Source organism: Acinonyx jubatus, chromosome B4 (assembly GCF_027475565.1).
Source record: "Acinonyx jubatus isolate Ajub_Pintada_27869175 chromosome B4, VMU_Ajub_asm_v1.0, whole genome shotgun sequence".
Classification (NCBI taxonomy): Eukaryota; Metazoa; Chordata; class Mammalia; order Carnivora; family Felidae; genus Acinonyx; species Acinonyx jubatus.
The window spans coordinates 106,642,042-106,656,652 of NC_069387.1; the positions used below are offsets into that span (position 1 = coordinate 106,642,042).

Here is a 14,611-nt window from a genome sequence, read left to right on the forward strand (position 1 = left end):
TTGTGCCTTGTAACTAGTAAAGAATCGATATTTAGGGAAGAAAAACCATGATCGAGCTATTTATACAGCACACATACATATACCAGAATGCAGATAGCATACAAAAATATTCAACCTCACAGGAAATCAAATGAGCACCTTAAGAACTGTCCAAGTATTGAACTGACAAAGTTTAGGTAACAATAATTATTGAAATGGGAATGATGGAATAGTCCCCCCTGTACGTTGTTAGAAGAAATATAAATCCATACATTTTTCAGAAGGACACAATTTTATAATATTTGTTCAAAAATGTCAACAACATTAATATATCCTAAATTCTTCAGAGATGTATATAGAGATCTGTGCATAAGATAATTTTACAGATAATTCATGTCAGTGAAAAATGCAAATTGCCTAAGTATTTAATAGAAGATTGATTAAATAAATAATGTGACATCTATATGTTGGAATGTTATGCATGCATTTAAATAATGTATTCATACACTATTTAATGATTTATAAATACTTAATGGAAATGAAAAATTAAACTGTATATTTAGAAAATCACATTTTTATAAAACATGCACACACAAAAGGAAGACAATAAAATAGAACGTATTTGGGGGGTGTTAATGTCTTTGAAGTTTTTATTTCTTCTTGATTCTTCCTTTTGTTTCTTATTTTTTTCTATTGTGAGCATACTCTTTACAAATCAGAACAAAAATTTTCTTAAAAGTCTTTTCATTTTAATTTCTCTATCAGTTTTTTGTTCTTTCAAAATATCATCAGAAACTAAATTTGATTGTTATGTTGAGTGAATGAAGACAGGGTCTGAAATTTTGTGCACATTAAAATACTATCCTAACATGACTTGCCTAAATTTAAGGGTGTCACATTTGATAAAACGTTAGCCGTAAAAAGAACATTAGAGATGCCCTAATTAAACCTCCATCTTCAGCAGTAAGTGGCCATGCACTATTTCCACATTAAGCTTTCCATAAAAATGAGTTTCAAAATTGGCACATACTTGAACTTGTTTGGGAAACAAGAACTGGGGTGTAGAAAATAATACAATTAATGGGCCAATATTCTCTACTCTAATAAGCATTTACATTTTAAAATGTGTCAGTAAACTGAATATTTATTAGACATGAAAACCTTACAAATTGACTATTCATGACAGTTTGACAATAGTTTCCATGAGGAAAGTGAATTTTTTACAAGAAAGTTAAATTACAGAAAGATAAAATAAAATAAATAGCATTTTCCACTGGGTTTTTAAAGTTTAATTTTGCATTATTATGCTTTCCTTTTTCAGTTATTTACTGTTAAGACACTCTTTCTCCTAGGTTCATAGCTAACCCATATTTCATAGCCTCTGAATTTCCATTGGAAACATATGACTGAAAAATGAAATGTAGGCTTCCAGGCCCACCTATAAACACACTAGAGCAATTCTTCTATTCTTTTTCCTCCTTGAAAAGAGTCATTGTAGATCATATTTAAAGAAGATGAGGTTACTAGGTACAAGGATGCTGAATCCCTAAATCACTCTTTGTATGAGAACTTCTCAGGAAAGTTATGCAATTATGAATATCCACACTGACTTCGTATGAGTGAGTATGGCACAGAACTTTTCCAGATTACTTATTGTAGCAGTTAGCATTAACTACACTGACTAATAAAAATCCGAGCACCGCAAAGTTTGATGCTGACATAACAAAAACTAAAATATGGCACATTAGCTTAGTTATTGGTCAGCAGATATTAACAATATGGATAAATCAGTTTTGTCACTTGGTGATTGCAATGAAACATTTAAAAACTGTCACCTGTGGTAGCTTGGAAAACACTCCAATGCTTACCTAACCATTCAGTTACATAGATGTTTGGAAAATACATGTTAGCAGAGTCTGTTATTGCTATTGATGGTTTCAGTAAAGTAGTACAAGAGATGAGCTCAGAAAATACTTGGCAGATTTAAAGTATACATGAAAAAGAATAGAGAAGTTAAGAAAAAAGAGGTAAGAAATAGTATTTGAAAGACTGAACAACCAGGACCCAGTGAGGTTTCTCAGGTGTGCAGAGTGACTCATATTTGTGCCAAAGATCCAATAAAAGGCATGCTCTATCCACTCAAGCTTGACAGCCTCAAGATGATCTGAGTCAAAACTGAATAGGGAGATATGGCAGCAAGGTAGCAAGGAAATGAAACATTTCTGAGCACAAAGTCTGATAGTTTTATCTCCTTGTATCTGAAATTGAGTAGAAGCAAATAGTTTGCCAAGTTTTTAATATAATTGTATTGCCAAATAGCCACAGTCCTTGACTCTGTAATTCTTAAATCTTTAGGTTTTTTTTTTTTTTATCTTGGAGAGAGAGAGAGAGAGAGAGAGAGAGAGAGAGAGATAGAGAGAGAGAGAGAGAACACGAGTGGGGGAGAGGGGCAGAGGGAAAAAGAATCTTAGGCAGGCCCCACGCTCAGCATGGAGCCCAATGCAAGGCTCTATCCCACGACCCTAGGATCTTGACCTGAACCAAAAGTAAGAGTCAAACATTTAACTGACTGAGCCACCCAGGCACTCCCGTAGTCTGTAATTTTTAAAGCAATTTTTGGACACCATATTTCCATGAGCATGAAATGGGTTCTATAAGTTGAATAGCCAAAAAAGACATATTCTTCAATACCCACTTTACATATGGCCATGGAGAATAAGAAGTAACAACCTTCACTGAATTTGATTTTCTTAACAGCAGAGCTCTACCCAGTAAAGATAATCAAACCTAACTGAAGATCTTTCTTTTTTCTCCAGGAATTAGGACTTTACAATATCTGCATAGCTGGATTCCATAAATGCCATGAGTCAAAGATTTCTATATGCCTTTTTTTCTCCCATTTTCCACACAGGAGTTATTAACGTTAGTTTGTCTCTGTCTGTAAGTTTGTGTACTGGGAGGATCAGGGGACAGAAAGCATGATTTTTTTTTGTTTTTTAATTTTCAGATTTCAGAACCATGGATACGGTTGTATACATGGATCTGATAAAGAAAACTGTCACCACCAAAGGTCCCAGAACATAAACCAAATTCTGTGACCGGTCGAGACTGGGGGTTGTTCATTTGGGAAGTTGAGAATATAGGAGATAATGTGAAAGGAGTATTTAGTGACCAGAAGAGTAGTCTGTAAAGAAGATACTGATATATTCTTATTAAACCATTTCCATTTCCTCCTGGATGCATAGCTACTGTTACATTTTTTAGTCCCCATTTTAATAGCTTGAGGTGATATGGCTAATTTTTGTCTATAAAACCTCCTGCCTGATCCTTCACCCTTACTCACTTCTTTAAGGTTAAGATGGAAGCATTAGAGGATGGTAGGAGCTTGGTGAACAGCAGATCAACTTTACTTGTATTCAGTCACTGAAACTTCTGGATTTCTGGTGGTATTGTTGATACAGGAGTTAGCACGAATGACCCTGACTATAGAGTCACTAACTCTTTAGCAAAAATAATTCCATTTTATAACCCAAAATTAAAATATCATTTAAAAATGCATGTTATATTTTAGATATACAATTATAATGGTTATTTCAACTTCTTATAAAGAGGTTGAAATTAGTACTTTTTTTTCAAAGACCTAGCATTCATAATTTTTCAGTCTGTTATTTATAAATAAAGAAAACAACTCCTACTACTCATTTTTCAGCAAAGATGTCAGGAGAGCTATTCCATTTGACAAACACTGATTTTCACTGGGGCCTATTTTCCCCCACGAGTCAAAGAACACAAAATAACATGTGGATTTTGGAAATGTTATTATAGGTGACTATCTAGAAATAATGATAGCTTATGATGAAGCTGTCATAGGGGTATATGATGTCTTTAAATTAATAACAGCTTATATTGCCTGTATTGTTTTCCACAAAGATGGCTCTTCTATTCTTTTTGAACTTAATTGGGATAATAGATAACAGTTAGAGTTTGGCATGGCATTTTAATCATGTAGGAACAGATTTCCTGACAGAAGACAACACAATAGTTGCTGTATGTTATCTAGTGTTAGAGTGGTGAAAGAAAGGTAGAAGAAATAAATGTTTGTTATTTAACCTGAGACTTGGGGACTTGTAGATCATCACAAGCAATATACTAATAGTTTCAAAGAGCTTATGCTAATCTCTAAACTATTAGTGAAAGCTACCGGGTGTGTAATTTAACATAAAGGAAAAGGGAGAAAATTATTGGGATATGTTAGAAATATACACAAGTGATCCAAAAAGAACAGCATATTTGAAAATGTTCTAAAAACAGTACAACCCATGGTAAATAAGATTTTTATGACAGATAAGCTACTGAGCTCTTATCGTTTGAACACTTGATTTTTAGTTTGAAGTAAAGACTGAAAATGATCTTAGTTATAAATGTGATTACAGATCTTCCTTGATTTACAATAGGGTTACATACTGATAAACCCATTATAATGTAGAGTATAAATTGAAAATGCTTTTACTACACCGAGCCTACTGAACATTATAGCTCAGCCTAGCCTACTTAAACATGCTCAGAACTCTTACATAAGACTCCAGTTGGGGAAAGTCATCTAGCACAAAGCCAATTTTAGAAAAAAGTGTTGAATATCTCATGCAATTTATTAAATACTGTACTGAAAGTGAAAAATAGAATGTGTGTGGATACACAATGATTGTAAATGTTTTCGTTGTTTACCCTTGAATTGTCATCATGGCTGACCCAGAGCTGTGGCTCACTGCCACTGCCCAGTGTCATCAGAGAGTGTCAGACTGCATATTGCTTTCTAGGAAAAGATCAAAACTCAAAATTCAAAGGATAGTTTCTACTGAATGTGTATCAATTTCACAACATTATAAAGGCAAATAATTATTAAGTTGAACTATTCAAAGTCAGGAAACATCTGTACTTCAATTCTCACTAATTAGAATGAGTTGTTCAGTGTGTGTCTATGGGGGGAGGGATTGCATGCTGAAAACAAAACAGATATATCTAATTTAATATTTAATATGTAATTATTTTGAGATAATGAGCTGGTTATACCAAAAAATAAAAAAAAAAGTATTGTGACTTTCACTTTTATCGTTGAGTATGTTCCTTTTTCCTCTTTTCTTAAATAATAGGAAGGCAAAATTCATTTCAAGAATAAATATTCTAGGAACTCAAGGTTGTTACTTTCTTAGGTAATTGAATAATGTTTATTGTATCTTCCCATTAAGGAACTGGATCCTGCAGCATTTCCTATTCATTATTTTTGTTTTGTTTTGTTTTGTTTTGTTTTAATTTGGGGAACAGTTTTACTGTCTAAATCTAGTTTTTAACAACTGGGCCAGTTTCCATTAAGACACATCTGCAGTTCAGTGTATGAAATGGTCAGCAATCCATGCTGCAATAGTGTCTAATGCTTCTTCTTTAATTCTTCTACTGTAACCCCTGGTAATGACATCTCCCACCATGTAGTGCTAACTCAGCCAGGGTAGACGGAGACCATGACAAATGTTGTGGGACCCTAGGAGTATGCCTGCCATGCAGCAATTCAGGAATTAAAAAAAAAAAATGTTAATGCTGCCCAACTATATCTAAGACTTCCCTGGAAGCTCTTTCACTTAGTCAATCATTAACTTGTCATATCATAACAAGAGCTTATATTTGTCTTCAGTCTCCTGTCCTACCCCTCCCCTAGCTTATGGCTAATTCAAGTCTCATGTAGCTTTATCTGTTCTTTCCTACATTTTCCTCTTTTATATTAAGACAAAAAATATTCACACCATTAAACCTACTTTTTACCTAAATCCTACTTTTTATCACTTTTTCCTTCTAGGACTTTGTTTCCAAATTTATCCTCTTTCTGTCTAACATAATGTGCCTCCTCAACTGCACTCATTCTCCTCTGCCTGCAAACACACCCAGGGCTTGGCTATTCTGAAAAAACAAAAGAGGTAAAAAGTTCTTCATACATCCTCCCAGACAATCTGTTTTTCGGCTTTCTGCAATGTTACAAAATGTTTACAATGGATTAGCAACCATGGCCACCACATTATTTCTACCCCTTTCTTGTTTAACCGTATATAGACTTTTAAGCCAATCAGTGTAATGAAATTGCCTGCTCAAAGTTTCTGGTGATTTCCTAATTATAAAATCTCATAGTTATTTCTGTATTCTCATTTTTTAAGGCCTCCTACTACATTATATATATATATATATATATATATATATATATATATATATATATATATATTTATTTATTTAATCTTCACCTACTTATTGAAATCCACTCTTTCATCCCATACTTCTGCCCTATCTTTTTCATTACTGCTCTCTTAATCCCCCCCCGCCCACATTGTCCTCTTTGCTAGCTGGCTCCTCTTTCCTCCTTTTCACTTTGATCTCAGAAAACACTGTGTTTTGGTCTTTTGCTGTTACTCTTGTCATTTTACATTCTTGCTCCCAAAAGCTCATGGATTATTTTGGTTTTAAGTAAATATATTCCAAAACACATATCATTCTTCCCGTTCTTTCTTCAGAACTCTACAGACATCTTCCTAATTTCTTTTTTTAAAATATTTTAATGTTTATTTATTCTTGACAGAGAGACAGAATGTGAGTAGGGGAGGGGCAGAGAGAGAGGGAGACACAGAAGCTGGAGTAGGCTCCAGGCTCTGAACTGTCAGCACAGAGCTTGTTGTGGGGCTTGAACTCACCAGCCGTGAGATCATGACCTAAACCGCAGTCAGATGCTTAACCGACTGAGCCACCCAGGTGCCCCCCTAATTTCTAATTGAACTGTCCTTTCCATAGATGACATAACTTTCCCTGCATACCATCATGCTAATCATTACCTAGTCTCAAAAGTGTCTTAACTCATCCCTACCTTTACTATATTGGGCAAGATGGCAAATTCTCAAATGTTTACTTAAAATATTTCTATTGGTTAGGGATAGGTGATGAATAGTCTTGGTATGGGGCTGAATGGAAAACCTGAAAATTTTCTCCACCCCTAAAAAATAGATAGAAATATCTTTGTGTGCCATATGGCTCCAGAAGAACTATTGTGATGATCTGAATGCACTGCTCTTTGTAAAGCAATGGTAAGTATTTCAGTTTCATTGTGGCTGAGACATTGTTATTCATGGTTCTCCCACAGGCCCTCTTCTTTCCTCTCTCAACACTTCTTGGATAATCTTGTCCATTCCTACATCCAAAGGTAGATTCTGTCATTCAACAAATGTTTATTGAGTCCAGGGACTACTGTAATCACTAGTGATAGAAGATAAACAGACTATAGGAAATATAGGTGGTGGAATGCATAAGATGGAGGCAAAAATTATTTTCTATAAGGAATAACTATGTTTTAGGGGCAGCTAAGGCAAAACCCCTAAAACAGATAAACTTTGGTATATTCTAAGTATAAAATCTAGAGTAGTTGGGCCCTAATGACAGAAATTAATAACATGTGAGATGACACTGGAGATCTACACTGCTGTCAGATCATGGAGTTTTACACATAATTCTATGTAAGAAACAATGGTGATTTCATTTCCAAATATATCTAGTTTTATGTCAGAATTACTGTCTGGCTTATGTTTCTAACTGCTTAGTGGCTATCTCCTTTGGTTAGTATTTAGATAAACTCAAACTATTGGAGACTGAACACATCATCTTAACCCCTAAACATGCTGCTTTCCTTCATTCCTTCCTTAGAACATGAAACCCTGAAACACTTTGCTGCCTCAGCCACACACCTATGAGTCTTCCATCATTTACTCTTGTTTCTTTCCCACCCATCCTTCCCAACACTAATCAGCCAATAGTGCTAGTAATGATACTTCCTAGATATCTTTGTCCAGGTCTCCCTTTCATTTTTTTCTGCAACACCTGTCACAAAATCTCTTTCTTCAATCATTTCAAAATTTCTCAATTCGCCTACCTCACTTTCCAGCCAAGTTACCACACCGCTAGGAGTATGATCCTTTTATTTATAAGTTTTATTTATTTATTTATTTATTTATTTATTTATTTATTTATTTATTTATTTTTTGAGAGAGAGAGAGTGAAAGAACACACATGCGTGCAAATGGAGGGACAGAGAGACAGGGAGAGAGAATCCCACACTGTCAGTGCAGAGCCCAACATGGGGCTCGATCCCACGAATGGAACTGTGAGATCATGACCTGAGCCAAAATCAAGAGACAGCGATTAGCCAACTGAGCCACCCAGGTGCCCTGAAAATGATCCTTTTAAAACACAATATGATCCTATAATAACAACCTTGTTTAAAATCTGTTAGCTACTCACTACCCACCCATGCTTTTATGCTGCTTATCCCTCTATTCCTTGATTTCAAGTACCTAGCCATCCTCAACATATTACAGTTTCCTGAAAAATAATTGTCAGTAATTTATTTACATGAAATAATTTACATAAATTTCATTAATGTATATGGATCTTTTGTTCTAACTCAGTATTCTTTTAAAACTCTATTTCTAAAATTATAAAGACATTTTTGATAACTTTTATTTTGTGGCATCTTATAAATGTAACAGTTGAGGATTAAAATACTTTTTGGTGTAAAGTGAAATGAAGACAAATTGAAATCGTTGATTTCCATTTTCTCAGGAAAAGAAAATATTTCCCAAGTGAAGAAAAGAAAGGTTAAATCTGCAGTGAAAAACTTGACAGAAGATATAACCCCAATAAAATTAATAGAAAAGATATCCACAGGGAGGCAAAGTAATACTCTATTTTCACCATTGACAAGGTGACCTGGGCTTTTAAATACCTTGCAAAAACTTTGCATTAACAGCATGTAAGAATGAAGATATTAGCTTGTGAACATTTAACAATTGTGATGATTATGTCCTGGAGAGTTTATTCTTGTAAAAACTGGGAGGCAGGCATATATGGTACCTCAATCTCTGAAGTACAGTAATATTATAATTTTCCATTTGATGTGAAATATATGTATATATGTGTGTATACATATATATATATATATATATATATCAACTTTTTATTGAAAGTAACTTTTAAAAATACATTTTTATGTAGAATTTTATCCCATTTACATGCTGACATTTTATTTAACCTATATTTGAGCCTATACCTATTAGTTAATTGGACGATTCTGGGGTCAGGTTAATTGCAAAAGGATTAAGAACCATAATGCGTATAGATTCTTCCTAAATCCCAGCTGACTAATAATGCTACATACATGTGAAAGACTAAACATATCTCCATAGAAAATTACTAAGAAACCAGAAGGGTCTATTTGTGAAAGACAGAATTGATCCTTTGATCAATTGAGAGTTGTTTGTTGCACATTTGACTATATCCTACAACTCAAGAGATTTATGAAAATTGCATTCAACTTTGAGAAAAGAAGAATAAAGAGATTGGATCACTCATCCTATGTATTTAGATGTACTATAGTGTCATATTGACACTAGCAGAATAGAGAAGGAGGATATGTAAATATAAGAACTTGATATATGATAAATGTACCAAAATTCAATGGAAAATAATAATACAATTTAAAGCAAATTATGTTGTAAAACAATGGTTTACTATATGGAGAAAAAGTATAAATGTAAAGATAGATAAATGATAAATGATGCAAGTAAAAGAGAGATAGATATATACATGCATAAATACATATTCATATAGCTAATAGAAGAGAATTGAGAGCAGTATATTTATGGTCATGATTTGGAGCAAAAAATGATTCATAAAGTCCAAAGGAGGAAAAAAAAAAACATTAAAGAGAAAACCAGACAGGCTTCACTACATAAAAACAATGATTTTTATTCACTGAGAGACAAAATTATGTGAAGACTTATTTGCAAACCAAAAATTGGCGAGAGCTTAATATTTAGAACCTTAGAGTATCTCCAGCAAATGAAAGAGGAAAAAAGAAAGAAATTAATAAACAGGGACAAAGTCTGAAAAAAGAAATTCACAGAAGTGTCTTAGAAGGCAAAATCAGTGGTAATTAGAAAAATTAGAAAGTTCAATAAAATCAAATATCGTGAGGATATGAAGAAATGGGAATTTTCATGTATTGTTAGTAGGCGTGTAGCTGGTGTGAGTTGGTTTGAAAGTGCAAAGTTTAAAGTCACTGTGTTGTAGCTGACTTTCAGTGAGAGGTTACTCATAAAAGTGGAAATCCAAATGCTTAATAACCATAAAATATTTCACTTAATTAGTCATAATAAACAAAAGTATAACAGAGAGATATGTTGGACACATCAAATCATTAAATATCATAAAGCAGAATAATACTGATCATCTGTAAATATTTGATGAGATGCAAACTTGTATATGGCATTAGAAGTCATATAATTTTGTTGAAATCTTTCTGAAAGTCAATTTGACATTGCAGATCAGGAGCTTTAAAATGTTTATAAGTATAGTGGTTTAATTTTATGTGTCAATTTTACTGGCCAGAGGTAACCCAGATTAAAGATTATTTCTGGGCGTGCCTGCTAGGGTGTTTACAGATGAGATTAATATTTGAATTAATGAATTCTGTAAAGTAGATTGCTCTCCCCCATTGTCCATTGAGGGCCTGAATAAAACAAAAGGCTGAGAAAGAGGGAATTTGCCCCATTTTCTCTGCCTCATGAGTGAGCTAATAAGATATCTCATCTCTCCTGCTCTCGGAATAGGAGTTAAATCCTTGATTTTCATCCTTTGGATTTGGACTGAATTACACTAATTCTTTCCTGGTCTCCAGCTTGTAGATTGCAGACTGTGGGACTTCTCAACCTCCCTAATTATGTGAGACAATTTCCCATTGTCTCAAACATATATAAATATCTAAAACATATATATTTTCTGGTTCTTAAGAGGAACAGAAATAGATATCTTACTATTCTGTTTCTCTGGAGCACTCTGACTGATACAATAACTTATGCCTCTGGAATTCTACTTCTAGAATTTTATGATAAAGGGACAATCAAAACATGTTATCAATATATAAATATATTTTTCATCGTATTATTTGTTATAGTGAAACTGGGACAAATCTGAAACATCAACTTCATGGCAAAGGTTTTGGAAAGCATAATTTATGATGCAGCCATGAAAAATTATGTTTGGGGAAAATTTTAATGAATTAATGAAAATTAAGTGGGGAAAAACACAATGAGAAATTCTATTGTATTGAAATAAGATAAAATATTAAAAAGAGCTATCCATATGCTCTGGTAATTAACCATTAGACCACAAGCAAGAACCAAGGGTATTGTACTTTACTTACATATAGATGCTCAACACTTACTTCAGTACTTGGTATATATCAGCTATCCAAAAATCAGTTGTTAAGAGAATAAACTTGAATTTTAATTTATTGCTTTGTTTTTCCTACACTCTTATGCAATTTAGAAATTCTCACCGATGAGTGTATATTATTTTTATAATCATGTGTAAATATTATTTAAAAACATATCTATCATAACCTTCTGTAAGGTTTAGAAATAAATGTACTTTTCTTTCTTCTGCTGGGGTGTGGGTGAAGAATCAGAAAATTTATGGAGTACGCTGAGCTTTGCCAATAAAGGTCCACCTAAAAAAGTCTGTTGAATGTTGGTAAATAATACTGTAGATCAAAATTTGGAAATGTAAAGAACTCTATTTGTGCTTCAATTAGATCACAAGGGACAAATAATTTTTATATGTTATTAATTCCACTTTTTCTTTTGGTTTTGTCAATAAATTTTATCCCACCTCCTATATCAAATCTAATTTTTGGATTATAAAATACTTTCACATTCATGAGCTTGATACTCAAATCTCAGATAATGAAATCACAAAGTACTTACTATAAACATTTTCCAATTTATACCTAAGCTGTTTTTTATCAAACATATTATGCAATGATTTAAAAGGTATTTGCTTTGAGCCAATAACACCAAATTCTATTTTCCATATTGAACTATAATTACACAGAAGAGTATATTTTACTTCTTCCTTGTGAAAGCTCAGATGAAATTGTTCAAATATTTAGCATTATGCTTTTATTACCATTTACCTGAGTGATAATTACTATGTCAGAAGCTTAAGTGGAAGGAGATTGGAAATATGTGAAGAATCTGTAGCAAAATTTAATATTTAATAAACTTTGTATTTTAGGGAAAAATGAGCAAAGGATGAAATATGCCCTTTGCAGTAGATTTAACTCAAACTTTTCAATTTCAGGCTTGAATTTCAATTTGCAGAGCAAACTTTCTCTATTTGGACATGTTTTCTTCACTTCTGGCTCAGCTCCATGTCTACTGATGCCCTAAACGATTTGTGTGAGTTGGCTCACATTTACAAAGCACCCAGTGTGAAATGGCATTTTACTCCCTGTGCATTCATTTTTTTTTCTATTCTTTTCCTTTGTTGTTAGTTAGGAATTGACAGGGGCTTCACACTGAGATACAAGTCATCGAGAACTATCATGGAAGAAAAACAGACTTTATTCTATTAAAAAGTAAATTACAGCAGAAACTAGTTGTCTGCTCCTGACCATGAAGACGTGGTCCTGAAATTTTAAAAACATATATATTACAGAAACCCCATCATCTCTTAAATTACAACAGTGGAACTAAACATGGTTTTTCAAACCAGTTAACCAAAAATTGATCAAAACGCTTCTACGTATATAGAGTGCGTATTTAGAAATGGCTGGGGAAGACACAGAAGAGTGGTTCTTCTATGTCAAAGATAGATATGAGGTGATTGTTTCATCCAAGAGATAATAGCACTACTGAGCAACTTCAAATTCCATATACACTCAGCTTGTCAACCTTCTGTCACTGGAAAGCATTAGCTTGCATGTTACAATTTTATTTAGTAAAACCTGCCATGTAACAACAGCCCTATATTTTCTTCTCTCTCTGCTTGTCTCTGTCTCTCTTTCTTTCTCTCTCTCTCTCTCTCCGAATTTCTGTGAAAACTCAGCTTCACTTGCATTTTATGGACTGAGTCTAAAATAAAGTTGCATTGCATAACACTGTCAAATCTAGCGGGAGATTCTACATCCCCATCCATAACATTGATATCTCGGTAAAACTCTGAAACAAATAATGTCTGAGGTCCCTCTAGGCAAAAGTTGGCAATCTCAGCCAGAGGAATATATATGCAAGATGCAGAAGAACTTCTCTTCCATGTTCAGAATGGAACAGAACGGTTATCTGCTTCCATGTGAGAAAGACACTATGTTACTAGATAAATCTTTGGAATCACATACGTATATGCTTTTAATGGCATAAAATTGAATATATTCTTTTTTTTAATATTTAACGTTTATTTATTATTGACGGACAGAGAGACACAGAGCATGAGCAGGGGAGGGGTAGAGGGGGGGGAGATACAGAATCCGAAGCAGTCTCCAGGCTCTGAGCTGTCAGCACAGAGCTCAACGCGGGGCTTGAACTCACAAACTGCGAGATCATGACCTGAGCCGAATTTGGTCGCCTAACCAACTGAGCTACCCAGGAGCCCCTGAATGCATTCTTCCTAATCGAGAAAAAAAAAAAAAAACCTTAACATTTAACAATAATACCATTTTTGTAAATTGTATTTCATAATTTCAATTTATTTTAATACCAAGATTTACTAGCATGATCACTAACTACAGGTGAAAGTTACTCTTTTTTTCTTGCCACAATCCACCCAAAACGTACCTCAAGCATTCATCCTTCATAAGTAACTCAAAATAACACTTACCGAAGTTATTTCAACACTTTTTAAGCACCTGTAATATTCTAGGCAGTCTCTAGCCCCAGAGATATAAAAGTTATGCTAGGTATAATCCTAGAATAGAGATGTTTACTGTCTAAGGAGGACAATCTAAGAACAATCAAATCAATTCAAAAAAAGTGGGCCAATTGCTCTAAATGAAATATTTGCTGTGTGCTATCAGGACTCAGAGGAGAGATACCAAATCTGATCTGGGGAGGACAAGAGGGAACATTCAGAGACATTAACTCTTCAATTTTACTGCTCAGCCGTTTACACTTTATGAAGTGGGAGGGCAATGCTAGGTCCTCATTAACTCATCCATACTCAGGGGCTCACCAACAGTAGTAAGTCTGACACACAGACCATCTCAAAGCATTACTGAAGGAAACGGATAATGTTAAGCTGGCCTTTGTAGCTCAGGGAGTCCTGTTAGTAGTTTTAAAGATAAGGATCATTTATCATGAGCTCATTTATTTTTTAACAGTACTGTTTCCAAGCCTTGGCAAGTTTGCTGACCTTACTCTTAAGTAGGAAAAATGATTTCCTTGTTTACGTTATCAACTTGCTTGAAAACCATTTTTTATTTTGTAGAATGCAGAAAGTAAATTCCAGTCCAGCATACTGTGATTATTATGAATCACAAATTAGTACCATTTTGGAATACCATTATTATAAAGCACAAATTAGTACCATTTTGTACTTAGTGAGTGGTATGGTTCTAGCTACAGACATTTTTCTGTTTTTGCATCTTTGGGCACTCTCACCAAATGCATGCCACAGCTTTTTCCTTCCTTCCTTCCTTCCTTCCTTCCTTCCTTCCTTCCTTCCTTCCTTCCTTCCTTCCTTTTTCTTTCTTTCTTTCTTTCTTTCTTTCTTTCTT

The 14,611-nt window shown here is 33.9% G+C and overlaps 1 protein-coding gene across 4 annotated transcripts in view; it reads right to left on the minus strand.

Moving 5' to 3' along the window:
* Positions 1-14,611, minus strand: part of MGAT4C (MGAT4 family member C) — a 720,391-nt gene that overhangs the window by 252,339 nt on the left and 453,441 nt on the right. The window lies entirely within an intron of this gene.